This window comes from Phalacrocorax aristotelis, chromosome 1 (assembly GCF_949628215.1).
Source record: "Phalacrocorax aristotelis chromosome 1, bGulAri2.1, whole genome shotgun sequence".
NCBI classification, from domain to species: Eukaryota; Metazoa; Chordata; class Aves; order Suliformes; family Phalacrocoracidae; genus Phalacrocorax; species Phalacrocorax aristotelis.
This window is the reverse complement of record NC_134276.1, coordinates 30,828,298-30,853,071: the sequence shown is the minus strand read 5'-3', so window position 1 is coordinate 30,853,071 and position 24,774 is coordinate 30,828,298. Positions and strand designations below refer to the sequence as shown.

The following is a 24,774-nucleotide window of genomic DNA, read 5'->3' as shown; positions in this document are numbered from 1 at the left end:
GGATAGCAAAAAGAATCATACTTCATAAATAGGGTGTATTTACTTGAATAAGGGCCTTTAAAATTTAAAAAAAAAAGCAAATGTAAAACTGGACCAAACCAGACTGCTTAAGACAAGGTCTTTCTCTTTTCTGTTTTAAAAGGTAGCTAGAATTGGTAATTTAACTCGGAGACACAAACCAATCCACCCAGTCTGCTGATAACATGCACTTCTAGTTCTGGGTCCTAAACAAACACAATATGGGCCTTGCAAGTGCTTTAGAAAGCCCTGGTTAATAATCAGTTGTCCAGGAGTCCCCTCTGACCTACGCAGGCCCTCCTTTGCCTTGGAACAAAACCCCAGCAGCTGTTGCTTATACAAGCTATCGTAGTGCAGTAACTGCACCTCTTGCCACTGCCTCTGCCTCCCTCGGCTTTCTCACTGCGTGTAGCGAGAGAAACCTGCATCTGCATCTTACGTTCAGAGCAAATTAAAGAAAGCTGGGCAGCTGAGTTACTGAGACCTGCCTCCGAATGAGGTAGAAGGAGATGACCCAGGGTTAGATGACCCTGACTATCAAGTGTGTTGCCTTGACAAATAGAAATTGCTTGACAATTGCTCTAGGCTTGGAAAACATGTTATCATGTTCATGCTGTATCCACCGATAGAGATTGTTTTCATTACACATACTGGATATTTCTAACTGCACTGAACCTACTGATGTGTGAAAACACAGATAAGTCAAACTAGAGGTCTCAAACTTGAAAGACTGAAACTTGATTTGTTTGAGTTATTCCATTTGGCTAGCGGATGTCTTGTCTTTAATTCAAGGATCAGCCTATGTCCAGCATTTACAGTGGTCTTTGAAATGCCCTTTTTTTCTTTTTTTTTGAATGGTGTCTTTGTTAGAGCTAGAGAAATTTCAATAAAAGAATATCTCAGTTTTGTGCTTGGTGAAAGCTATTGTACTAATTATCTCCTTGTATGGGTCTCAGCATTAAGGCCATTGGACACATTAAAGAGAAGTCAACACTCACAGCTCGGTATTTAAGGCATATGCAGAAGTTCAGCATTGATTACATATTTTATATACTGTAAGAACTTTTTGGTCTGTACTGTAACAGAACTTCCCTTTGAACTACTGTCTACACTTACTGTTTCCTCCCCTTTCCTCAAAAGTTTTAGTGATAATATAAACATGAGCCTCTTTCAACTGAAAGAGATTTTATTTTCTTTGAAATAAAGTACTCCTTTTTTTTGAAAAGCTGCCAAGTCTCTCACTGAAATAATCTTATCTTTTTAAGTTTTTCCTTATACCTTAACACATGTCTACTTAAGTATCGAGAAACTTCTCAGTGCAAGAAAGGCTGTAGAGAGACATAAAAGGTGACAGGAAATTTTTTTGGGGGTATAGATTGCTAAAATAAAAAAAAAAAAGGAAGGGGAGGCAGCATGTGATCTATAGCACTCATATGGGCTCAAGTGGTTAGAGAGGTGTATGCTTGCTTTATTAAAGAAAAGGCAACAGGAGTCTGTCAGGGGTCAGTACATGGTCACTTATGACCTCAGGGGTGTAGAGAGGTAGAATCCTCGTGACGTGATTTGCAAGAGAATGTGTGGGCTTTGATTCGTTCATTTACACAGCATCAGAAAGTAAATAGGATACTGCTTTCTTATTTGATGAAGACTTCAGTCATACAACTCAGGTGTCTTTCATTAAACTTATTTTCTTATCTATCCCTCCATTTTCATATGTCTCTTGCTTATTTCCAGGAGGCTCTCCCTCTAGAATGATGAATCTTATGTGTGAGAAAAGGAGAGTTTTGCTACTACTTGTAAATTTGTTGTCGTATGACACAACCTGTCATTATTTTAATTCTTGCTTTCAAATGAAATGTCTGCCAGTCTATGTGTTGAAATTGTGTATTATTAACAACTACAACCGCAATACCTAGATCTAATATACAACTTTTTATCTATAGATCTCAACCTTTTTTTAAGCCTGAATGAGATTTTGTTCCTTTTAAAACTCACAGAGCCCAGGTAGAAGTGGCTGAGGCAGGATTAAAACAGCATTTATACTGTCTCACTGTTGGGCCTTTTGACAGATGATACTGTAATGGGTGCCTCTTGGGTGCCACTGACTCACAGGCCCAGCATCTACGCGGTGTTGCGTGCAGACTCTCCCACTGCACCCAAAACTTCCCCTGTTCCAACAGGAGGAGGCTTATGGCTTCCTTCTACAATTCCTACAGAAGGATCCTTCTCTGGGTGAGATAATGAGGCTTTTAGTGCCCTTTCCCAGTCAGGTCTTTGTATCTAATGTGAAGAGTGTATAAGACTGGTGAGGATTTAAATCACCGTAGTTTTAAATTCTTTTATATGGAGATACGATACAGCATGAGAACTCCTTTAAGGGAGATCTTCCTAGGTGGATTAGCCTTTTGACATTCAGTAGGCGCTGCTAGCTAGGCACCTTGCCGCTGGAACTATGACATATTTTGAAAAGACAAATACACAGGTAAACAAAATGTTGCTAAACACTTATTTCAGGTGTTAGGTTATTTTGGACTTTTTATAACCTTAGCATCTGTAGCCTTGGGACATCCTGTAAGCACTATGTGGTCTCTTAGATTCAGCGAGAGGTAGGACAGTTTTAATTGTCCCTATCTTGGAATCGAAGAGCCATTGGTGATATGCTGAGTCAGGGGCAGGATTATGGCCCTCGTTTGAACTCCCTTTCCAAACCTTGGCCAGAACACCATACATCTTCCACCTTGATATAGATTTAACATAGAGCTGTATGATTTAACTTGGAATGTCTGTAGGAACAGTAACTAGCAATCTGTGCTCAAGTGGTGGGATGAGAGAGAAAGCAATGATGTTCTTTAATGTGTTAATCTATCCAGTTTATTTAAGCGTGTTCATGAAATTATACTAAGTTGCTTAATTTCTTTTTTCATTTATTTACAGGTCTGCTTTACCTGTAGTGCTGAGCTGTTGCAATAGCTTGTTTTTTTATGACTTGCATCAAGTGTGAAGCTTTCAAAGTCATGTGTTAAAGGTAAGCTAGTTCAATAATATTCTTATTTGTATACGTCTCTAAAAATATCATACGGTTGCAGGGGAAGTTTTCATCACTTAATTGAAGGCTCGGCTCTGTTGATAAGTCACAGTCCTGAGTAAAGGATGTTGTGAAGCAGTATGTGCTCCTGCAGGGAGCTCTGAGAGAGATTTTCTCCCAGTGCTCTCCAATATACCAAGGAAGTGTGCGTACTGCACCAGCTTTTAAAATAGTGCAACCTGATCCTTTCTTTACAGCTCAAAGGGTGGGGGTGGGGAGCGAAGGTGAAAGAATAGTAGCCCAGATCCTCCTTCCCATTTTGGGTTTGGTTTTCTCTGTTGAGTGAAGAGAGCATTAATTGTGCATGACCATTATGAGAAGGGACCCTTTGCTCTCACCCTTCACAGTTCTTGTGACATAGGCCAGGTTTAATCTAGTCCGCGTTAGGAGAAACTAAGTACACTTACAGGGTTATAATGAGCTTCCCCCTCATTTTCATTTTCCCTCACTGGTATGTAAATCATTGCTTGTAAGGGATAAAAATCTGTAGGAGTTACGAAACTGAAGTGATTGCACTAATGTGGAGCTCCTTCTAGGTAGTATGCAATGTTTATGGCACTGCTTAGTGTTGTAAAACTAAAACGAAATAAACTCCAAATCAAAAGAGACTATCTAACATTTCTCTAACTGACTAATAAAAGTAAAATTGACAGACTAAAGTAAATTACTAAAGAAATCTTTACAAACAAGGATAGACAATGTGCAAGTCAGGAAATCGGTTTGCTGGAGTTACGCTTGTGGGTAGGGATTTAAAAATTATCCAGATATAGTAGTTCATATATTTAACTTGGAAAGACTACCAAAATTAATATTTAGTCAGTAGTTGTGACAGCCAATCAGTACACTGTCACACAGTGGAATCTTTGTGAAATTTATTATTTTATAAGAAAGGATGTTCATGCACATACCACGTTCAGCCAGCAACAAGGATACTAAGAGTCCTGAAAAAGTACAGGGGTTTCAATATTCTGTTTTACCAGGTAGTGTTGCCTAGTTTTCAGCATATTTATTTTTTACTTCTTCATGCAGTCTAAAGGCCATATTTCTCATCTGATGAACTACTACTGATTTCCTAATTTCCATTCATCTTTCACAGAAGATTTATTTGCAGCTATAATCCATGCTGAGAGCAATTTTTTAGTCTGTGCTACGTGTATCTTGCATACATGTTATTTACCTATTTTAAAGTAATGCCCTCATTAGCTAATATCATCTATACATATGTGGTATTCAGAATGTTAACTGTACACATAGAAAATATTCAAGAAAACTGCTACAGTACTTTAAAATATTCTGAAAAATATATTACTTTTTATGAAGCATTAATGCCAAACTTGAAAACTGTTCTATCAGACATCCATCAGTGCAGCTAGAGGATGAGAGCCAGAATCCAGAAGTAGGTTCAAGAGAAGGAACTGGGGAAGACAATACTTCTCATTTCCAGATACTAGAAATGAAACCTGCATAAAGATATCTCCACAAATGCTATCAGTCTTCAGTTAGAAGGGTCATGCCATCACTGGCTAGCTGCTGGAAGGAAGAGAGAGTTTTCTTTTCTTTGCCACTTTCCATAAAACACCAGTTACTATAAAAGGATAGCTGGAGCTGTGCTGCTTTCTTCCTGCCCCTCAGGCTCCATTTTTAAAAACTTTTTTTCTCCGCCTGTATCTTATCCATTGTGAATAACTACTGCACTTTCCTGCTGTTAATAGTTTTGTCAGATGGCTGCAACAGTATAAAATGGACATTTCGGATAACTTAAGAGCTGGATTCAGGCTTCTAAAAAGCAGTAACTGGACTTGCAGTCTTGTTAGTTATGCATGGCTGCTGCTTGTTAAAGTGCTACTGTGCAAAAGCTGAAACACTGGAACTGCCTGCTTGCAGAACCAGGAAGACTATGCTGTCTGTATCAGTCAAATTCCAAATGTAAGTTAGTAACACCCTTTACAACCAAAAAGATAGAAACGTGTTTAGAGTTTTAAATGAAAGCTGTAGAAATTCATAGCACAGGCCTTTATGGTCACCAGAGAAATCTGCTTGTTATCATCAGGAATTAGGAGGCTGAGTTTTTTCAAAGAACTGGGGGGAGGGAAGTACAAAATTATATTTAAAAAATAAAAAGTATTGGACGCCAAATGGTACAGTTGAAATGGTCACAGATACAACACTATGGCAGAAGCTGACTGATAATCTTTTTCAAGAGAGAAAAGGGAAAGGAATGGTCATTCAGATAATCCCATGCTAAATTACTCATTTATGTAATTCAGGTAAATAAAAAAAAGCAGGCCTAGATAAATTCCTATCAAACAAACTATATTTTTATAAAACTAAAATAATATTACCTTGATCTTGCAGACCTAAAAAGCCTTTTTATTGTAGCATGAAATTCAGTAAAAACTACCTACTGGATATATTAAAATACAGGTTTCAACCTCCCAGTGAGGTAATACAGTTTCACTTTTCTTTGTACTCTAGTAACCCAACTCCAGTCTCCAACGTTTTTTGACAGTTAAACCATAAGGGGCTATTAATGGAGGAGATATGTGTGTGTGTGTGTGCGCGCGCGCATATATATATATATATATATATGTACCTCCTTCCTTAATGGATTAGTTTAAGACATACATGCAATATAGAAGAAATAGGCTCCTATTTCATTTGCTGAACACTAATACCTTTATGTGTGGGATACTGAAGTAACATTTGTTGATCATCTTGGGGAGTGTGACAGATCTGCAGAACGACTAATACTGATCCCAAGGCCAGAATTTGAGAGTAAAGTGGGTTTGGGCTACACAGAAACTTAGCTTGGGGTGATGGGAGTTGGCTCCCATTTCTGTGCCTCAGTCTATAAGCCATGTCCCTGCCCAAGCTGCTTTTCCAATCCACCACATCTACCCACCTTTTGTTTTCAGAAAACGGACAGTGTTGGCATTTGCTTTATACTGTTGCCACTTTGATTTCTTTCTGTGACAAGCCCCAGAGCTGCAGAAGCAGCCTGCCTGGCAGTAGCACTCAAGCTCGGAGTGCAGCAGAACTAGGGAGCCCTCCAGGAGCCAGTTACAGCTCTCAGTCACTGGCCTACCCATTGCTTGTAGAAGTTAGCATGCTTAAGTTGACATTGATCCCTCAAGGGACTAGCTACCAGCTAAACAAAACTGGAGCACAGGGCTAGCCAAGCATAGATTCTCTGTGACCCTGTGTCAGGACCTGTGATCCTGCTGTAAAAGCCAGCTATGTTACCTCCTTGCCCTCTGAGACTCACAGGGAATCCCCAAGCAAACGGGGAGGGATGGTTATTTACATCCCCTTCATGTCTCTGTCCAACTCCTTTTTTTTTTGGTTTTGTTTTTTTTTGGGGGGGGGGTTGGGTTTGTTTTGGGTTTTTTTTTTTCAAAAACAAGAGATGTAATACTTTAAAGAGGCATAGTTGTTCCCTTACACAGGTTTGTACAACCAAGCAAATATAATTTGCCCATTAATTACAGATAATGGAAAATGTGTAAGTATCTACGTGGTTAAAGAAGCGAGCGTACTGTCGCTGACGGTATCACAACTGCTGTGTGCAGCCTGGAAGGGCAGATGCATTTGCATTTTACTGGTGGGTCAGAATATTTCGAAGCCAGGAGACCTATGAAGTCTATTAAATATACTGAGGGTGGAAATGCTCATTTGCTTGTGCAGAGGAAATAGAGCAAAGATACACCACAGCAGAGAAAGCTAGCAGGACAAAGGAGATACTATTGACTCATTCCAGACTGCCGACTTAGCAGCTCAACTTTGTTTCCTTTTAACTTTTGTAACAGTAGGAGCTCAAAGCTTCTCAGTCTATTTTCTGCACAAATAGAAACACCCAGACTTCAAAAAGCAATACACTTTGAAGAAACCCAAACCATTAACACATTAAAAACTGTGTGTACTACTACACAGGGCTTCACAGTCGCTTGAGTTCTGCAGTGAGTAAATGCCGATGTTTAGTAATAATTTTACACTGCTGCATTCTGGCAAACGGTTCTCGACAAGTATCAGTTTGTAAAACACTTTCTGTTGTTTTTAGTGTGATACGGATTTATTGACTTTGCGGTGGGTAAGTACCACTTCAATATTTTCGCAGACTGAGTAAAAACCCCCTACTTCCCCGCCCCCCGCCAGTAGCATATTGCAACAGGTTTCTAACCCGATAACGTTACGCTTGTAACACTAGGGAAAGCATACGGCATGTGAAATTTAGATTTTGTTCTCGGTGCTTATATCTATTTCCCGTTTAAAAAAAGAAAACGAAAATCAGCTTTTTATTCTCCACTCTGGATGATGAAGTGTACAAGGCCACTGCTATGACAGCTCCTACACTCACGTCTTCCCTGTGCCCAACCCTACCAGGAGCGGGTTCCCGGCCCCCCGTGTCCCCACTTGCTCCCAAAGGGGTATGCAAGACTTGGGACAGCGATTTAACCCCACAGATGTCCCACGCTTACAAATCCACCTCGCCTATCTCACCAGAAATCGCTACTCGAGCATATGGTGCGCGCTTAAAACGTCAGAAGACGTCAGAAACGCCAATTAATCGGCACGGTGTAAACCACCCCGATACTAGAGCGTGTAAGTTTGATTTAACTTTTGAAGTGTTCAGGCTTGGGTTCGGCTTCCCCTCCCCCCCACGCGGAACCGCTCACGGCCCCGGTCGCCGCGCGGCGGGGAGGGGGGGGAAGGCGGGCGGGGCGCCCGTGTTCTGCCTTGGCGTCGGGGGCCGCGCCCCCCCCCCGTTGGCGCGGCGGGCTGTCACTCAGGCGACGTCACAATACGCCTGTGTGAGCGCTGTAAACACTCGAGCGGGCGTGTGTGTGTGAGTGGCGCGGGGGCGCGCCTACCACCCCCCCCCCGGCTCGAGCGCAAGCCCGAGCCGGGGGGGGGGGAGGCGCGCCCCCGCTTGTTTCCCTGCGCGCATGGTAGCGGCACGAAAGGTAGCATCACTGGAGCAGGGGATGATGTAATTCTCCCTCCGGCCAGTAACTGCCTGCGCTTGCACCGATCCGACTGGCAAAGGGGAGGGGGGGAGGTTGTTTTACGCGTGATCGTATCAGCATCTCCTGACGGCGCCCCCCCCCCCCCCCCCCCACTTTAAACAGTGCTCCGCTCATTCCTCCCCCCCACCCGCCGGGGAAGGGGTTGGGGGTGGAGGAGGAGGGGGGGGAGCCCCGCGTCGTGTGTGCAGGGTAAACACGCCGGTGAGCGCCGCGCCGAGCGGTAAACAAGTCTAAGGTGCCCTCCGCCGCACGGCAACTTGCTGCGGGCGGGGTGTCCCGTGTGTCCGTCCCTCCCCCCCCGCACACACACGCACACTTCCCCCTAACAAAAGCCCGTTTAAGATCAGCGTCAGCTTTTGTTCGGCGGGCAGCGGCAAGCGGCCCCTCTCCCGGTCACCTTATTTCACCGGGTTCTCTCCCTTCCTCCCACCCACCACCCCCCCCGCCCAAACCCGCGGGTCCCCCACGCCGCGTCCGCGCATCCCCGCTTGCTCCGTGGCGCTACCCCCCCCCCCACCTCCAACCCCCCCCCCGACCATGTCCCCCCGGAGCGCCTGGTCCCTCCTGCCCGCTCTCGGGGGCAGCAGGCAGGTAGGCGAGCAGGCAGCCCCCCACCCCCCGGCCCCCGTAGAAAAGGCAGTAGCTAAATAGCACTTACTGTCAGAAGGGGAGGGGGGGGAAGCCCTTCTGTCGGTGCAAAAGCAAAATAACCACTCGCAGGACGTTGCCAGCATAGGAGACAGCGAGGAAAAAAAATATAAATAATCTTCCAGTAGCGTGTGTGTGTGTGGGAGGAGGGAGGATTCGCCTTTTAAACGGAGAAAAATAAAATCAAAAAAATAACCGTGTCGTCGTCGTCCGTCGTCTCCCCCCCCCCCCCCCCCCCCGGGTTGCCTTTTTTTGTGCAGTTTCAGCAAAGCTGCGAGGAAGTTGGTCCTTTTGTTCCACTATTTATAGATTGCGTCAACATTGCGAAAAGGAGAAGGCGGAGCGGTGGCACTTACTCCTCGCGGGGGGGCGGGGGGGGAAGGAAGGAGATATCGGGGTGGAGAAGCGGGGTTGGGGCCGGGGGGGGACGACACAGGGACACGGACACAAGCGTGGCACATATAGCAGCGACCTCCGAGCTCGTCGCAACCGCCTCGAACACGGGGGGAAAAGCAGTCGGTGCGGCGAGCGAGGGGGGTGGAAGAACCGAGGAGCTTTCCACGCCCGGCTGCCGCCGCACAGCACCGCCCCGCGGGCGGCGAGGCGAGGAGCGCGGAACCGAGCGGCGGGGCCCCCCGGGCCCCGCCGCTCGGTTCGGCGCTCCTCGCCTCGCCGGTACCCACCCCCCCCTTAATCCCCCCCCCAAACCTCCGTCCCCCTGTAGAAAACCTGTTGCCATCTCTCGGGTTGAAAGCTCCGAGGGCAGGTGCACCGTCCGACCCCGTTTCTCTTATCGAGGTGGCCGAAGGGTTAATTTGTAGAACCGAGTGGCTTCTATAACATTTTAAAACCCCGGGGATCGTGAAAGTTAGAAGCGCCTTCTCCACCGCCACCCGAGAAGGAATTGGGGGGGGGGGGGGGGGGGGTGCGTGCGTGTGTGTTGGAGGGGGGAAAACCGGCGCTATTCTGGCCCAAGGCCAATGTTTCTAAACTCAATGTAAACAAAGAAAACTGCAAACACCAGAGGAGGGCCTTCCACCGCCGCCGAGGCCGGGGAAAGCGTTCCCAAAACGGGTGTCTGAGTTTTACGCACCCCGTCCCGAGCGCCCACGGTCACCCCGGCCACCGCCCACGGGAGTCGGGGACGGGAAGGGGGGGAGCTTTCCGCCGGCGGGGACGGCGCAGGGTAGCAAACCTCAGCCAAAAAAATAAACCTTTTTTTTCTTTATTTTTTGTTCTTGTTTTCAGCTCGGTGTTTTCTCCTTTTTTTTTTTTTTTTTTGGGGGGGGGGGAGCGAGGGCTCCCGCCCCTCCCGCCCCGGGAGGCAGAGCCGCCGTGCCCCGGGCGGGCGGAGGCCGGGACCGGGCTTGCCCGAGCCTGCCGGGCTCTCCCGGCTCCGGCCTCGGGGCTCCGTGGAGCCGCCGCTTTTAACACGCTCGGGGAAACCTTTCCCGGGATTCCTGCTCCGTTGGAGAAACCTGCTGCGTTTAGACGGGGGATAAACCAAACCAAACCCTGGGCTTGCCAGCAGCAAGGAGGCCGGCGGGGTGTCACTGCGGGGTTAGAGAGGAGCTGGAGGGAAGGAGGAAGGCTGGAAGCGTACGTGACTGCGGCACCGGTTGTGTGATCGCCCTAAAAACACCCGTGATGGACACGCGGGCGATGCGTGCGCCCAGCAGATACAGCCGTCGGAGCGGGCGAGGTTTGCATTTGGGTTTTGTCATTTTATTCCCCCCCCCCGCTCCTTGTTTATGTGAAATCTATGGGCGGATGATTTCCCCTCTTAGTTACGCTTCGTGCCATGGGCTGCCTTGCCTTTTCTTGGGGGAGAGGGCGAGTCCCTCGGAGGTGTCCCCCTCCCGCCCCAGCCCACGCACGGCCCCTACTCGCTGCGGCGCGGCGCCGGGGAGCGCAGGTAATGGTCGGGGAAGGCTCGGAGCGAATAAAACCAAAGGCGCTAGCGTGGGTCCTTGCTTGGTGTGTCCCCTGGAAAGCCCTGACCCCGGGCTTTCCTCTCCTCCTTCGTGCTTCGCAGCCAGGTCTCCGTCCCACTTGGCTGTCCTTGCGCCAGAACACGAGGCTTGCTCGTCCTCCGTGGGCTCTCCGTGGGGACTGCGGCTACTCTTTTCCTGCTCTGCCATGGTTTAAAAAAAAAAAAAAAAAAAGAAAAAAGAAGGAAAAAAAGAAAATAACAAAAATTACTTGGTCCGAAGACGGACAGTGTTCGGTGTCGCTCAAAAGACGGCTTGTCTTTTGCGCACAAAACCCGTGGCAAAAGCGAATTCTTTTAAAACGCCCTTTGATGGTGTAAAAGTTGACCGGTGGTGGGAAGTAGTAAATAGCGGTAACAAAGAATAGACTCAAACTGTGAAACTATGAACGGCGAATAAACCCTTCCTGGAAAGAACTGAGCTGCACAGAGAGGAGGTGGGCAATTCGCTGGCTGCTTCCCTGAAAATGTAGAAGAAAATGGGAGTGTGACGCGCTGGCACTATTTAAAAAAACAAACAAACAAACAAAACACGCCTCTGAGATAGAAGATTAAAAAAAAAAAAAGTAGCGTTGTGCTGGACGTGGGCGAGGGAAGATAAAAGCGAGAGGTGGAAGGCATGAGTACCAAAAAGCGGGCACGCCTGTCCCCAGCCCTGCCCGATCCTCGGACGGCAAAAGCCTTCCCAAATGTTGCAACAGCGCTTTGGAAGCCTCTAAAGAAAAGCTGAATTGTTCGAACTTAGGTAACTTAAGGAAACTCGTTATGACCTACATTGGTGCTCTGAGTCAGCAGCAGCCGCAGCCCCGGCGGGTCCGGCCGAGCTCCCGCCGCCGCCGCGCACCCCGCACCGCGCACCCCGCACCCCGCGGGCGGGGCCGCCCCGCGCACCCCCGCGCACCCCCCGGCTTTCCAAAGAAACTCGCCTGGATCGAGACGGTTTCACTTCTGCCGTCAGGAATGCCTCCGCGGGTTTTGTTTTTTGTTTGTTTGTTTTCTGTTTGTTTGGTTTTCTTTTTTTTCTTTAATTATTTTTTGCAAGTTTTTTTTGTTGTTGGGTGTTTTTTGGTGGGTTGGGTGTTTTTTTTTTGTTTTCAGGTTTGCGGACAGAGCAGCGTGCCTGCTCCTGTGGTGGTTTCCCAGCTGGTTTGTGAGGGGGAAAGATAAGCAGATGACAAGGGTGGTTTGTGGGTTTTTTTTTTTTTGTCGTTTTTTTTGTTTGTTTTGTTTTTTCCTCCAAGTTTTTAAAAGCTGTACTTTATTTTCTGAAAGGATACCGAAAGGATACCGATTGTTTGCTGCACCGGGCTCTAGACGCCTAATAGGGAAAAGTTACTACGTGTTGCACACTGCTTTGCTCTTAAGATAGGCAAGGAAGCTCTGAAGTTCCTATCAAAACCTCACCAAAGAGCTCTCCGTATTCCTCCCGTAATGTAATAAAAAAGCAGCAACGATTAAGCTCCAAACGTCCACGTTCTCAAAACTCGTAGTTTAATCCGGTTTGCAGCGAGCTCGGACACTTACACCGACCTTTTATTAAACGCATCAGGGGAAAAACCAAACATGTTTTAACATCTTGATTCAAGTAATGAGTGAGCGACGTTACCGCATCACCCCAGCCGGGCGAGTGGGCAGAATCAGGCAGTCAGCTTTTTCTTTTATATTCCAAATGACGAAAGAGTCGAGATGAAATGACCTCAAAAAAAAAACCCACCCCAAAACTCCGCCTTTTGGAAAGAAGCGCTGGCTGCCTCTGCCTCGCCCCCAGCCCGCTCCCCATCAATTCTCACTTCTCATTGAGCGACACGCCGTTGACATCAGCCGGCGAAGTGAAACGACAAAAGTCAGCTCAAAACGCCTGGATTTTCCTCCCAGGCGTTTCCAGGGCTTGCGCACCGGTCCGAGCGCCGCTCCGGGAGTTACTGGCGTCATTACTGAGCTATATTTTTGCAAACTTTGAGGTTTTTATTGGCCAAATGCAGCACCTCGACGCGTTTCAACATGGGACGGAGAAATCAAATCAATTTTTCTTCCCTTTATTTAAAAAAAAAAAAAAAAAAAAGGCAAGCCACATCCACAGCAGTGGTGGGGAGCTGATGTGATGCTCTTCACTAACAACTTTTAGCAGCTGTGCGTTTCCTGCAAGGGTGATATTTTAGTCTCCCCTCTTAAGAAACCAGCGAAATTTGGAGATAGCGATCGAAAGCAGCTCCCCGTGCCCCAAAGCAGCGGGGGGTGGGGGTGGGGGGGCGGGAAGACGCCGGCTCTGATTTTGGGGGTCGGGTTGTTTCTCGGTGAGGGAAACGGCACCTCTCCCAGCCCCGCTGGCCGTGGGTTTGCAGCCGGACACGGGGGGACGGACGGTTTGCAGGGGGGACGGAGATCGCCCCGCCGTGGGGATGAGCCACGGTCACGCAGCCCCCCTCGGGCTCGGCGCTGGGCGGGTGCTGCCAACCGGCGCCAAATAAAGTCAACGCCTTCGCCTGCCTGGTTTGGGTTTTTTTTTCCTTTTTTTTTTTTTTTTTTCTTTCAGAGAACCCTAAAAATTCCCCCCGTGGTGTCACGGAAAGAGAGCGGCAGTAACCGCCACTTCAGAGCTCTCCTTGCTCGCAAACCCCAAATGTCAAAGGCAGGGGAGAAGGCGTTAGTGCTTCGGGAGGGGAAAGGAGAAAAAAAAAGGAGAAAAATTACATATAGCCGGGGAGGAGAGGGGTGCGAGGGAAGGGGGGGGCGGAGAAGGGTTTTAGCTGTGCCGGGCGCGTCTCCACTTCCAGCGAAGTCGGAGCGACTCCGGCGTCCCTCCCTCCTCCTCGGCGAGAGTTGCTCGGGAGTTTCTCCGGGAGCCCCGCGGTTTCCCCCCGGCCCCGGCGGCTGCCGGCCGCCCCCCGCCCCTCGCCCCAACGCCCCTGGAGGGTTGGGGAGCCCCGCGGGGGGAGGCTGGGGGGGGCGAGGGAAGGCGGCGGAGCCCCCTCCTTTCCCCCGACCGGCTCTCCATGCGGTCAAACCCGCAGAATGGGCTGGAAAAGCGAGGTTTTGGGGAAACCTGTGGAGGGAATGGACGTGATCTGCGCGTCAAAGCAAGGCTGAAGGATCCGCAGCCGCAGTTAACACGAGTCATTTCTACCGAGATTTTGGGGCTTCTTTTTTTTTTTCTTTTTTGGTCTGGAAACTTTTTTTTTTGTTGTTGGTGTGTATCTAGAGCTGCGTAATTTCGTAATTATTTTTTCAGACATCGTTGTCTATATCCAACGCGTGCGACCAGATTGTTAAAGACTGGATGATTTTTTGCTCATACCGACTGGATCTCTGCGCGATTTAATTCACCCGGTGCGCCTCATCGGGTTTCTGTTACCGAACAAACTAAGCTAGCTGAGCAGGCTGCGGTCAGCTCCGTGCTGCTCTGTCTTGCAGGACTGAAGAGGTACGATGCAATGGATGCAAAATGATTGTTGCCTTTCAGGGTGTTACCGAGGTTAAATGAAAGTCCCGCGACGGTAAGACCAAAGAACTGGTAGCTGTCCAAGAAGAAAATCGTTATTTTTAATTGAGCCGAGGTTTGGGGTTTTTTTTTTTCTTCCTTTTTTTTCTTTTTCTTTCCCAGCGTGGCTGGAAAGTGTCTTTGTTCTGTGAAAATTAGTGGAGGCTTTAAAACGTTCTCGTCATGAATGACTGGCAGGAGGATCTTTACAGCAAATAATGACAACGTTTAGCTAAAGAAATACAGTAACTTGGGTTTGGATAGCGGTGTCCCAGCGACGACTTATCTTTTTCTGTTTGGTTTTTTTTTTAATTTTTTTTTTACCCTTTTTTTTTTTTTTACCTTGAACGATGTCAGGGCTGTGGCCAAGAGCAGGGACTGTCATTTCAGAAATGCCACCCCCCCCGTGACCCCCGAGCCACCTCTGGCCGGCGAGGGGCTTCTCTCCAGCCTCAAATGTTCAATATCTCTCCCCTTTTCGTTCCCCAGTCCAAAGATTTGGCCGGTAACAACTAAATCTCTGCGCGACGGCTCGCTTCCCCGCCAGGCTCAACATCCAGCTCATCCCCTCGATGTCAGGTTTCTGAGCGTCCTGTTTTCAGACACCTTTTTCGTCGGAGATGTTGCCAAGCCCATATTTTTGTGTCCCCTCTCCCGCCCCAGTGGCACCGAGGCTACCGGTTTCATCTCTTGTCAAACTTGGCGTAGATTTGGGTGTAAACTGAGGTGGTTTGAGCCCTGCGGGCGCCTGTGGTATCTTCCTATTTGGCATCATTAAATTCAGCGGGTTTAAATCCCGTCGTTAAAAATACGAAATGCAACGCTCGGCACTTTTGGTGTCAGCTGGTACTTTTATTTCTCTCGGCACATAGGGAGTTATTTCACATATAGAAAGAAGCGAAGAATCGCCTCCTTTTAGCAGGAGGTCAGACGGTGCGATTAAGCAAAAAAGTTCAGAGAGTCGGAAAAGGTTGGAATATCGCTGGGAAAAAAGCAGCAACAACTGGGTTGGTTTCTTTTCTTTCAAGACTAACCGCCTTTTCGACTTGAGATAATTGCTTCTTCTCGGTTAGCTACTCCTCCGGGAAAGGCACCGAGCTGCCGAGGGGCCCGATTCTGCTCCCCCGGAGGTCACCCGGGGAGGGGGGGGGCGGGGTCCTGGCGCTCAAGCTGTGCCTAAACCCAGCCTTGGGTCAGGCGAAGCGGGGCGGGTTGCGGCGGGCAGCCCGCGGCACATCTCCTTCCCAGGCTAGTTTTGGCTTCCGGGAAAATGAGTAGTTACTGTAAAATGTTCACTTTGCTCGGATGGAAACTTTCCGGTGTATTGGATATACGTAAAGAGAGAAACGATAATGACGCCACCTCGAAAAGTAACTTCTGACTCCGTGAAAAGCACGAAAAACTTTCAGGACCCGGCGGTTAATGACAGCCATTTCCATCCCGCTCCGCTGAACCCCAAACGCCCGCGTTTGGGGGAATTTCAAGCTTTTCCTTTCCGATCACCCTTGGAGAGCGGGGGAGCCCTCCTTTAGCCCGCCCCCCCCCCCCCCGTCTCCCCCGTCCCCTGGTCCACGGGGACCGCCGAGGCGCCGTCTCCATCGCCCCCGCAGGTTCCCCCGTGGGGCGGCAGGGGCTCCCCGCGGCCGGGATTCGTTTTACCCCCGCTCCCCGCCGTGTGCCCTTGGCCGCCCTGAGCGGGACGGAGGGACCGGGGACCGCCGGGCTCCGCGCCGCCACCGCTGCCACCTGCGCGGCGCTCCCCAGCCGGGACGAGCCGTTCTGCAGGGTTGCAGCTACTTTCAAGTCACTAATGCTTCTTAGTTATTGCCTTTTTTTTTTTTTTTTTTAAATTGTTTCTCTGCACCAGCCTCTTATCTTTTTCTCGCAGACACTCGAGCCAGTGAAACCAGTGGGCGTGCAGGCAGTTGCAGCAGCCCGGAGATCTCGGTTTTCTCCCCCTCTCCTCTAAATGCTGCTGTTAAAACGCTGGTGGTGTGGTGACTCGTCTCCAGCTGCTGCTGCTGGTCAGTATTTACCACCAGGCAGTCATTTATCTCTCGGGTTCAGCTTATTTTTTTTTCCTTTTGCAAAATGCAGAAGAAATTTGTGTTCGGCCATTTTCTGCAAACTTGACACCCCGAACTGCGGGTTTGTCCGTGCTCGGACTTTCCTGGGGGAGCTGAAGCGTTTGCTGGCGTTGCCCTGCATACGGTGACTCTGCAAACGGTACAGCTGGGCTTGCAAAGCACCTCGTGGGTCCCATCGGCAGAGCCCTCGGCTCCTTTCCCCCGCCTGTGTCTCTGTGACGGTGGCCATGAGCTGTCCCGGGGGACGATTAACCCTTCCCGTGTCCCTGGGGCTGTCACCGAGGGGGTGCACTCGCCAGGTCCCTCCGTTTCGTGCTGCCTGACTGGTACCCGGGGGGCGAACCCTAAGGCAAGCTGGGGGATGCGTGGGAGGAAGATGGGTACCCGCGGAGGAGCTGTGGCAGCGCTGGGACAGTGCTGGTACTATGCTGGGACAGTCTATGGTTCTGCTGGGAAAGTCTGGCACAGCACTGGGACAGTCTGTGGCTGTGCTCGGGCAGGGCTGGGATAGTTGGGACGGTGCTAGGACTGTCCTGGGACAGTGCTGGGACAATGCTGGGACAGTCTGGGACTGTCCTGGGACAGTTAGGATAGTGCTGGGACAATGCTGGGACAGTGCTGGGACAGTCTGGGACAGTTAGGATAGTGCTGGGACAATGCTGGGACAGTGCTGGGACAGTCTGGGACTATCCTGGGACAGTTAGGGTAGTGCTAGGAAAGTGCTGGGACAGTGCTGGGACAGTGCTGGGACAGTGCTGGGACAGTTAGGGTAGTGCTGGGACATCCTGGCGTGGTGCTGGGACTGTCCTGGGACAGTGCTGAGGCAATGCTGGGACGGTTGGGACAGTGCTGACACAGTCTGGAACTGTCCTGGAACAGTTAGGGTAGTGCTGGGACATCCTGGGATGGTGCTGGGTCTGTCCTGGCACGGTCTGGGGACAGTGCTGGGGTAATGCTGGAACAGTTCGGGCAGTGCTGGGGCAGCCTGGGACGATACTGGGACAGCTGGGGCGGCGCTGGGCAGGCTGGGAGAGGGCAGCGGCAGGAGGCAGGAGGAGCCGGGCCGGGCCGGGCCGGGCCGGGCCGGGCGGGCAGAGGGAGGCACGGAGAGCGCACCGGGGACCCCCGCTGCCCCGTCCCGTCCTGCCTCGCCCGCGGGGCGGCCGCTGCGGAAGGTCCGTGCGGGGAAGGGCTGCCCCGCCGGGGCTGGCGCCGGGCGCTGCGGGCAGCTCTGCCCGCGCTCCTCACAGCCCGCCGCCGCCCCTCTCCGTGCTCTCCGGTAACGCGGGGCTGCCGTCCTGCGGCGGGCGCTCAGGAGGTGTCCGCAGCCCGCACCTCCTCCAGGTAAACATCGGTATCCAGCCCAGAGCTCGAAAAGACGGCTGATAACATCAACCCCTCCGGGCCTCTCCACAGCTGCACCCGATACACCCTGTGGTTTCCTCCCTCGTTTTTTGTCTGTGCGTCCCCGTCCCCGTCCCCGTTCTGGGGACACCGGGCCGCCCCCCGCCCCGCCACTCTGCTACCCGGCGCGGCACCAGTGGCTGTTCCCCCTCCGGCTCGGTGGGGACCCAAAGTGCTCCCGCCTGACAGACCTCCTTCCACCCCTTCTTTTGTGGTGACAGAATCGGGCCCGTTCTCTGGAAATGAAGGGGCAAAAGGCAAAAATGGAAAAAACTGCCATAAACTGTTTTTTAATTTTTTTTAAAAAAAGTAGAGTTATGTTTGCAACTCAGCTGTGGCCTTTTAGAGCTCCTGAGCAAGCTGAAAGCTGCTGGAGCACCTTATGTATCTGTGAGTATGGGACAACAGTTCCAGGACAATAACTTAGACTTATTATATAGAGTTCCGTATAAAATTATATCAATGATATCAATACTCATCTATTGAAATTGAAAATTATTTGTACTCTGAAATGCCGGTGGCTCCAAAAAGGTGCTTTCTTCATTACTTTTGCTTAGTGATATAAAATGCAGTTCTTTCTTGGCCACATGCATTTAGTGGGCCAAATTCATTAAAGATGTGTGTTTTGCACAGTCCCACAGGACAACTTTAATCGCCGGTGAAATTTTATTTGACTTGGTAATGTAACAGTGGGGATTTGACTCATCAAGATGTAAATTAAGAGTAAACACAGAAAAAAATGTTTCTTTGCATACATCTGAATGTATATTTCCTTGTTTTAATAGACTAATTAATATTACTTCTCAGTCATAAATTAATAAATGCTCTAGAGGGAGTTCAGGGAAGAGTAACCAAAATGATTAGTGTCCTAAAGGGCTGATGTATGGGAAAACTTTGTTCGATAGCTGTAGTATACATCTGCATAGATAGAAATGGAAGTAGTTTGGGTAATGAAACGTATGTGTTTGTGGCCAGGGAGGTTTGCAATGTGCGAGTGTAATAGTGCTGCTCCTGCTGAAGTGCTTCCTTTGGTAGCAATGCTCAGCGCTTAAGGACAAGCCTAGGTTCCAGCCTAGCATTCAAACTCGTTTTGGGTCATTGCTTCAAGGTATACAAAGTCTAGAGAGAAATGAGATTTCAGAAGCTTCACGTGCTTGGCCTGTTGTATTACCTACCTCTACGTGACTTCATGTGCAACTATGTATTTGTCACTCTTCTGAGAGTCCAGATTTTCTCACATATTTCGCAGCACATTGAAACACTTGGTTTGGAACTTTGTATCCCACCTTACAGGCTAGGTCCCTCGAGTCTGGGTACGGTAACATCTAGCTTACAGGTACTGTACCAGTAATGTCTCTTTTTCCTTATACTGCAGTCATTCTTCCCCATAAAGAAACAAAAGGGTGTTGGGGAAAACATCTGAAGGAGAAGAATATGTCCTCAGGATTATCATTTCTTCATGTTAATAGGTATTTTTTAAATAATTTTTTTTTAATCAGTTGTTACACCCTGTTCTTGTTTGTATGTTGCCTACTCAGCTTATAAGCTTACTTTGGTAAGATCATTTTTGGGGAGTCCAGAAACTGCCTAACTCATTATAGTAATTCCGTATACTGACATACAGTGATTATGGAGGGTTGTAGCATGCTTATAAAATGTGATAGTCATGTCATAGCTACGATGGCCTAAGGATGTAAGCAAGATGGATAAAAATTACAGGATGTTATATGAAAAGGAAGTCTTCTTAGTTATTGAAAGCATGTCGGTGTAAAATGATATTCAGAAAGTTTTTGCTCATCACAAAATAGTTACTTTAGTAAATGCAGCTTGCCTTTCATTACAGCTCAAGTGAGTGGCTCAACTACGTGTGGCACCACAAAAACTGTAGCTAAGTTAACTAAATCAACACACGTTTGTGTAGACCCTTGCTTTGCACATGTAACGCACAACCATTTCTCTTACGCATCAGCTGCATCTGATGCAGATCTCAGGAAACAGACCAGCAACACCTAATTCACTGCCCGGAATTATGTTTAGTTCAGAAACTTCGGCAAAGCTTTCCACATGAGACTCTCAGCCATCTGAGAACATCTTGAATTATTTGGTGCTTGAGTAGCTCAGATGGGACCGTAAGTCTGGATCCCCAAATGGCATCTGGGATCCTTGGACATCTGACTCCTGTTTAAATATTTTTTTGTTGGGTAGCAGGAGGTAAGTGTCCGAGTAGCTTTGGATTTTGAGTCTCTTTTTTTTTGATTAGGCATTATGTCAAAGATCTCTCATTGCATCTGTAAATGTACATTTACTAGAAGGTAACCCTGGACAAGAATATCCTCCTTCTAATGAAGGAATTTCAGCTGTTCTGGTCTAGTGTCCTGCACTGCACTATTAGAGTACTGGGCTCCATTTTGTAATTGGCAGGAGGTGAGAGTATTTTAGAACAGGAGAGAAGCGTCAGTCTGTTAAAAAGGTACTCAGAGCCTCCAAGGTTTATCCTGTACAACTTCATTTGGAAGGAAAAAGAAGAAATCTCAGAAACAGTGGAAGAAACTATGGAGAGAGAAAGTGAAAAAAAGTGGGGTGGGAGGGCACAGCAAGAATAAGAAGAGGGAGGCATGGGTCTGAGATATCCAGGGTCATATATAAATCAATAGACAACTGGGCAGCTTACATAATGCTCTCAAAACTTATGTTGTAAATAATATGGCAATAGAAAGAATCGTGGTCTAGGGATATTCTCACGAGTATGGGAAGGTGGAAGTTTTGTGCTTGTCTTCAGGAGGAACTAGTTTCAGCTGCACTAGAACCATTCACTAATGCAGTGCCACTCAGAAGGACTTACCTGAGTACAGTTATTATGTCTTTATAATAATTTTGGGAAGAAATTACTTTTAATTGTTGTCATAATTAAAATAGTTACTTTCATTACATTTATTAATTTATTTCTAAATTTGCATGGCTACTGCAGGAGCAGGTACAGTATATGACATACATCTGACTGACTGGCCTATCTCAACATCTAAGGAAAATCAGCTGCTTGCCCACCTCATGCCAAGTTTGAGTGAAGAAATGGGCCTTGAGTGGTCTCCCAAAGCTCAACAGATTGTGGGTCAGTCGAGGGCTTCCTATCAGTCAGGAAGCAATCTGCACAGGGGCCTTCCCATAACAACAAATGCCTTCCCAGAAGGTCTCACTGAGGAATTATAATTCATAGTAGTCTGCCTGAATGTGTTTTATCATGCAGAAGGCAATTATGTGGAAATAGTTTGAAATATACAGGTTATTGATATCACATGGGTATGCATGCTAATTTTGTCGGCTGACTGAAGAAACAAGACAAGGCTAATTAGCAGAATTAGTTTTTTTAACAGTAGCTCTGAACATTCTCCTGCCAGAATTGCTGCCCTCAAAGAACTTTCTGGAATACATGCATGCACTGGCCACCCTACTACAAAAGTTGTCTACTGGGAAAGTTTGTGATTGTCTCTACTCCTTCCTTTTGGAGCCCTACATCTCCGAGGAAAGAAAATAAGCACGTTTTATGAAACCCCCCTAAAGTTTGTGCTTGATATTTTAACTTCCCTTTGCAATGCAGCTGCTGCATTTGCACGTGTGGGAATCTGGTGAGCCATACAATCTTAGGCTAAGGATTTCTATTCACTAGGGATTAGCTGAACTGTTTTCCTAAATCAGTCACCAGATCTGGATTCCAAATTAACGAAGTGGTGCTGAGCAATAATGTAGACTCTAGGTAGCAGCCTTGCAAATTTATTCAATGAAAGCATTATAAAAGCAGGCTGTCTAACTGCCTTAGCTTTAGTGCAGTGAACTCTGAGAACTAGCGGACTTACTGAATTTGTAACAAGTAAAAAGCTCAGGTTCATTCAGCTCCAAGGATGCTGAATGAGAAATGCTGCTCTTTGCACAATTGCTCTAAACACCACGACTCACAACAAAAAGTTTAGAAGATGCAGAGTGACTGTATCCTAGAAAACAGTGTTAGAAGGGACCTCAGAGATCATCGAGCTTCTCCCTATGCCCTGATGACCTGCTATCCCTCTGTCTTTTCCATTTGTCTAGCCTGTTCCTAAAGACATCCAGGGGTGGAGATTTCACACACCCCTTATGCAGTCTGTGCCAGTGTTTAACCATCCTTCATGTTGGAAGCCTTTTCGTGGTGTGTTTTCTGTAGTCATCTGGAGACTAAATCACACCAGTCCTCTTGCCTTTTCTTCATAGGTGTAATTTTTTTTGACCTCTGACAATTCTTATCTCTCTTTTCTGAAGAGATTCTGTCCAATTTCTCTTTTGCCATATCTCAGACTAGACTCAGTATTCCGTCTAAGAGCTTACCACTACTGAGGGAGCAGACAACTCGCGTCTCCTAAAGGCTGGCTTACTCTTTATGTGTGCCACTGTGGGGTTTGCTTTTAATTGCAGCAGCACAGTTGATTATATCCTGTCTGTGCTCCCCTAACTCCTTTCTATGGGGCTGCTGTCCTACCAATTCTTGCCTAGCCTGTATTTGTGCAGTGCAAAAGTGCAGGACTTTGCATATGTCCGTGTTGATTTGCTACCTATTTTTAAGACCATTTCTCCAATTTGTCAAGATAATCAGAATTTCAGTCCTATCTTCCAGTGAGCTGGCAGCCTCTATTAGCATGGGATTATCTGCAGTAATGGGTAAGCATATTTTATCTTCCCTCATTCAGGTTGTTAATGGAAACACTGAGAAGTCCCAAATTTAGCACAGATTCCTGGGGAATCCCACTCTGAACATCCTTCCATTTCAGTAACTAACCATTGATAAATACTTCTAGTGAATGACTTCCCAGCCAGTTTGTACTCATCCTATACTAGTTTCCTCTAAACTGTCTTAGGTAGAAGAATAATAAATGTCAGTGTCAAAAACAGTCAAGATATGACACCTCCTGCTTCTCCCATCTGTTAGCCTGTTGCAGAAGGAAACTAGATTAGTATGTCACCACCTAGTCTTATCCAGAAAAGACTATATATCCTTAATTCAAGCCTTTATGAGTCCTGGAGCAAGAGTTCCCAAACTACGGCCTCAAGTGAAGGTGCTGCCTATGAGGGGAAGCACCAACCTCACTGAAATAAAACTGGAGAAGTGGGGCTCACAAGCTGAAGTACATCTGTCAGGGTTCATGTGGTGTCACAGTCTGGGCAGTGGGGCTGCTAGAGCAACCTGATGTGCGACACTGCCCTAGAGCCTTTTTCCATCTGTCTTTACTACAGGTGAGCGTGGTGTCTTGAGACCCTGGTGTTTGAGCCAAGTGACATTCAGATGCTATTTGTAGCAAAAGAAAAAGAAAAGAGTTGGATCCCTGGAACACACCAAAAGAAAAATAAACTACGAAAATATGACTTTTCTTCAGATATGTGATGAAAGTACACTGAAAATGTCCTGCACAGGGACAGGGGAAATGCAACATGCAGCCAGAGGTCTGAAACCTACAGTCATTCACTTGGTCATCCTCAGCAGGGCATGACAAGATGAAAAAATGTTAGGGAAAACTTGATATACATTAGTATAATTTATATTTAGAGGTGTACAGTGTACACCATGTCACATCACACTTTGTAGTCAGAAGAGAGGAGTAGGTACTTTGAGTATACAATTCACCTAATCTGTTTTAGAGAGGAGTCGCACCCAGAAATGCCCACTTATGTAGAGCATGGTCTGACAGGTCAGAAGTAGACATCTGTATTTTAGATGTCTGATGTTAAGTTATGCAATTTTTGCTTTTTGTGTCAGGAGCATAACGAGTCACTTCTGGTCTCTATTCGTGGAGGCAAAATCTCCATATTGGGAATGTCCCATTGATCTGGATTTTAGGAAAGCTTGATTATCGGCAGGGCACTATTTAAATGTACAGTATCCAAATGCTTCTTGTTATAACCCCATATATAATAATGAGCTTTTTATCTGCTGGACATATGACTTCTCTTATAACTGCCATCATTCCTCTTGTTGCCTAGCTAAGAATTGCAGGTTTAGATAGAGCCTCTCTGAGTCCTGAGAAAATCTTAAGAGGAAGGAAGGCTTTATGGCTCACATTGGGGAGTTCCTATTAAGAAATTGCCACTGTCAGAGTTCTTGTCATCAAAAAGCCCTATCTGTGAGACATAGAAGTTAATCTCAATAGATTTCTAATGCAGATTTACTATGTAGTGTTAAGCGCCTGTGCAGATACTTATTCAGAGTTTAAATCCAATGTAGTTTACTTCACTTGGTTGTTCCAGATTAATTTTCTCAAAGCACCTTGTGTAGACAAATCCTGAACATGTCTTTGACCTGATAACAGAGCTAAACCATCTGTGCTACAATATCTGTGGATCCGGATGGTGAGTGTCACTGATGGAGTTCCAGAAGACAGTGCCTGACCCAGAGCCACTGGCTTCTACGTTGCTACTGGAGGGGTTATAGAAGCCAAAAACGGCAGGGGGATTTTATTGTAATCTGATAGATCTGATGACCTTGTTAATTTATAAGGTCACGAATATTAAAGTCTGCTGGCATGTGTGACTACTCTTTTAGGCTTGGTAAACAAAGCCCAGTATGCTGAACAACAATTTTCAAGGGGGTTTTCCTAAGGCACAGGGAAGAGCCATTGTATGTATCCAACTATAGCAGTATGCAGAGCATAAGACACACCATTTACACTAGACTTTCCCCCCAGAGTTCTATGATGCAGATAAGACTGTCCTGGAGCTGAATTGGGAAATTCAAGTGAGTACTAAAACTTGGTGAAAACTCATAAGAAATAGGTAACAGTAACGACAATTAATTGCAGAAAGGAAGAGGCATAGACAGGTGAAGCCCACACAGATGTAAAACAACACTTGGGTTTAAAATGTTAATTGCCACGTTTATGTTTCTCTTCCTCCCAAGCATTGCTTTGCTGGAATGCTCCTTAGTATTGCCATAAGACCCCATGGAAGTGATCTGCACATGCTTGGGCCATCTAGAACAAATTGCAAGGTATTTTTTTGACCCTGGACACAAAGTAATTGAAATA

The 24,774-nt window shown here is 47.4% G+C and overlaps 3 long non-coding RNA genes across 7 annotated transcripts in view; 2 read left to right on the top strand and 1 right to left on the bottom strand.

Annotated features, from left to right (window-relative positions):
• LOC142054176 (uncharacterized) overlaps positions 1-9,277 on the bottom strand; it is a 48,907-nt gene extending 39,630 nt beyond the window's left edge. Inside the window, exon 1 of one of the 2 annotated variants that reach the window (XR_012659452.1) lies at positions 8,786-9,277. This is a non-coding gene — a long non-coding RNA (uncharacterized LOC142054176). The remainder of the gene's footprint in view (positions 1-8,785) is intronic. The other variant, XR_012659453.1, reaches the window with a different exon arrangement.
• The window catches only part of LOC142054169 (uncharacterized), an 88,398-nt gene that overhangs the window by 42,151 nt on the left and 21,473 nt on the right, over positions 1-24,774 (top strand). For both annotated transcript variants that reach the window (XR_012659448.1, XR_012659446.1), the window contains one exon: positions 2,953-3,043. This is a non-coding gene — a long non-coding RNA (uncharacterized LOC142054169). The remainder of the gene's footprint in view (positions 1-2,952; positions 3,044-24,774) is intronic.
• LOC142054177 (uncharacterized) lies at positions 16,152-24,280 on the top strand. 3 transcript variants are annotated; one of them, XR_012659456.1, is made up of 4 exons: positions 16,152-16,267; positions 19,110-19,203; positions 22,345-22,417; positions 22,991-24,278. It is a non-coding gene; the product is annotated as an uncharacterized LOC142054177 (long non-coding RNA). The 3 variants fall into 3 exon arrangements; XR_012659454.1 differs by lacking the exon at positions 16,152-16,267 and adding an exon at positions 16,303-16,469 and having other exon boundaries at positions 22,991-24,280; XR_012659457.1 differs by lacking the exon at positions 16,152-16,267 and adding an exon at positions 17,420-17,674 and having other exon boundaries at positions 22,991-24,280.